Below are 3,527 nucleotides of genomic sequence, written 5' to 3' on the forward strand. Positions count from 1 at the left end.
TTGAGAACTGGTGTTGGCAGGTTTTGTTTTCTTTTGTGATGTCTAGGAAGTAAAATTTCTTGTCAGTTTCAATTAGAAGTGTGCAACTGAAGTTTGGATGGGCAAAACTGATGTTTTGGTATAGCTGTAGTATCCAGTCATATATTTCACTTAACAAACAAATACAAACAAAAATAGTGGTACAAATAGCCTGTATTATTTTATACTGCTTAGGTTTTATTTCTTTAAAGATTTTGTTTCCAGGATAGTTAAGGAAATATTGGCCAATAAGCCACTTATGGATGATCCCATGGCGAGTCGTTCCTGTACACTATAATATTCATCCTTAAACTTGAAAACGTTTAATTGGTGCCAGAGTATAAAACATGGAGACAAAATTATTTTTCATTTATTTTGGAATTATAACAGCAATTGTCTCTGGTGATGCACCATGTGCAAGAAAAATGCTAAGTTGTTAGGCTTAATTATTTTGTTTGTTACATTTAGTTCCACACACATATGTCACAATTATTTTTGTTGATTACATCAACTTGTTATGTAAAGAAATTTTGTTTCTTCTGGAACCAACTTTCAGTTCAGTGCACGTGGTGCAGTAACATGGATAATGCATGAGACTTTTTCTGGGACTATATTTTACACTCTGTCTCGAGCAAAGGCTTTGTTTCTATAAGAAACAGTTAGTATATTGTAATTATGATAAAATCATGCTTCTTCACATTCATCAGCAAGTACTTGCTGGTGCTCCAATAGGAATATAGGCTGTAGTTAGTTACATTTCAGTATATGTACAACAAAGTAGTTCACCTTTTGGGTGTTTTATGTCTTCAGCATTCCAGTATGAGCATCTATATGGAGAATCTTAAACATCATTAGAAATTCCTTGCTGCCTAGACTTTTGTACACTTTAAGGAATATAAATGCACATAGTGCAAAGATGTGTCCTTTTCTCCCTAAAAACTGTTGATGTCACTCTATTTCAATGTTTTACACTTTTTTCTAAATGAAAATCATCTTACATTTCAACATAGCCACCTTTAAGGTAAATGCCTTTTAGTCAAATTTCTGTCAGTGAGTTAATTTCATCCCAGAAATGCGTGTTATGGTGCTAATGCCTTTAAAAGTATGCACTTTCATGACTCAATTTTCGTTATCAGCGGAAAGAAAATTGCTGGCAGTATGAATTTTAAGCATCAGCTGCTTGTAAGTTACATACAGTTTTGACAACTGGATCTAGCAGCTGGGGAGGGTAACAATGTAACAAGACAGTGACTGAAAGAATCTGACTTCAGAATAGAATATGACATGATGTTTATTTTGAATCAAATAGTTCAAATGGCTCTGAGCACTATGGGGCTTAACATCTGAGGTCATCAGTCCCCTAGAACTTAGAACACCTTAAACCTAACTAACCTAAGGACATCACACACATCCATGCCCGAGGCAGGATTCGAACTTGTGACCGTAGTGGTTGCACGGTTCCAGACTGAAGTGCCTAGAACCACTCGGTCACACCGGCCGGCATTTTTGAATCAATGGTACAGTGAAAACTTACAGAAATAATCCTTTGAATAAAGGAACTGAAAGTAAATTTGTAGCTGGTTGCTATCCCAACACTATCAACAAATGTCTTATTTGTATTTTTTGAGTGTTGATGAGGGTAATGGATGAGTGTATAGTGTGGTGTTATGTTTGTGTTGGATGATGATGATGATGATGATGATGATGATGACGATGACGGTGGCGGTGATGAGGAGGAGTAGGGAGAGGTTAAAACTAGGTGATCGCATATAGCCCACGCCTCTCAAACAGCACTAAGAGTCCAAGAGACCCGATGGCTTGATGTCCACATTCAGTGGACAGATCACCATAAACAGTGTCACATGCCCTCACTTCATGAGAGACTGTAGAGAGGTTAGGAATTTAATGAAGGACAATGGCGCAAAGACTGTTGATCAGGAACTTTACACCACAACTTTTACTCCCCTTGTCAGCCAAGAACGACTTGTTGCCACTAGACGAGACAAACCAATAACAACAAAGCTGTACATACGGTCATTTGAATAACCTTCGTCCTTCTATGAAACGGAAATGTCTTCGCTACTGTTGTTCTTTGACATACCAACACAACATGGGTTGCTCGTGAGACCAGTCTCTAAGCAGGCATGGCTTAGAACATGACCAGAATTGTTCCACAAGCTGAGATCTACTGGCCAGATCCAAGTGTTTAATTGTTCAAATTTATATACCTGTTTGGGATGATTAGTGTGACTGCCAAGGTAATGAAATTTTGAAATTTGACATCTTAATTAAACAGCTAAATCTTCAGTTTGGAATTAATAATCATAGTTAACCTGCTTGCACAAGTAGGGAAATACATTATGAATTGGAAACACGTAATTAATAATACACATGCACTTCAGCTGACTGAAGTTCGAGACCTATCAGATTCTGAATGTATAATGTTGTTATTATAAGTCGTTCCAGAATTTGAATTTAAATGTATTTCTGGAAAATTTGAAAAATACCGATTATGGTTGTTGTAACACTGTTTTCTGGACTAAAAAGTCTTATGGGTAAAAAGTTGTGTTTAGATGGGTATACATGGATGACAGAGACTACTAAATCTGATAAGACATACTTTTTCAACAGTTCCTACTTCAATCCTTCAATCTTGCCACTGTCAATGAATCTTTGAGGGCATGTGCACTATTACGATTTATTGTTTTTCCATACTGATTTGCCAAGTTCTCTTGTTCGTCACTTGGTCAAGAGTACTCGGGAACACGATTAACGGATCACTTTTTCGAAACCCCGTAATTGGCTCCCATTGCGACGCAAAAGTTCGAAATTAGGCTGAAAGGTGGTGCAACCTCCCTCTCTAATGGTGAAAAAGTGTGGCGCCCTGCGACGCCACCCTAGCGCTCGGGGATGCATCAAACATTAAGACATCGACACAGGCCAGAGCTCTGAAGTTCACGTGAGGTGTAAGTAGGAGTAATGATGTCACATCGGTATCAAACTTCACCACAGTTCTGTCCGTCACCACCGTGAACGTCCCTCGCGATGGGAAGGTCGTCACACCCCCTGTTGGCCATATTTCACCCTTTCTCTTGACGCCTCTGCGATGCAGGTCAGAACAGCAACACACAGCATTAAGATCACGCAAGTTTTCTTATGGCTGGGCGAGGAAAATATTTCACACACACCGCCGCTCCGAATAGACAATAAAAGGTCTCAGGGGTTAGCATAAATGTGTCAGTGAAACTAGCGTCAGTGAAACTAGCTCTTTACTTGAGGCATTGATTCTCACGCTTGCCGGCCGGAGTGACCGAGCGGTTCTAGGCGCTACAGTCTGGAACCGCGCGACTGCTACGTTCGCAGGTTCGAATCCTGCCTCGGGCATGGATGTGTGTGGTTTCCTTATGTTAGTTAGGTTTAAGGGGGGATAGAACGTCAAACGGGCCGACTTCGAGAAGGAGAGGCACCACAGGACATTTTAATTTGCACTGTCTATACTTTTACAAATA

Source organism: Schistocerca cancellata, chromosome 6 (assembly GCF_023864275.1).
Source record: "Schistocerca cancellata isolate TAMUIC-IGC-003103 chromosome 6, iqSchCanc2.1, whole genome shotgun sequence".
NCBI lineage: Eukaryota > Metazoa > Arthropoda > Insecta > Orthoptera > Acrididae > Schistocerca > Schistocerca cancellata.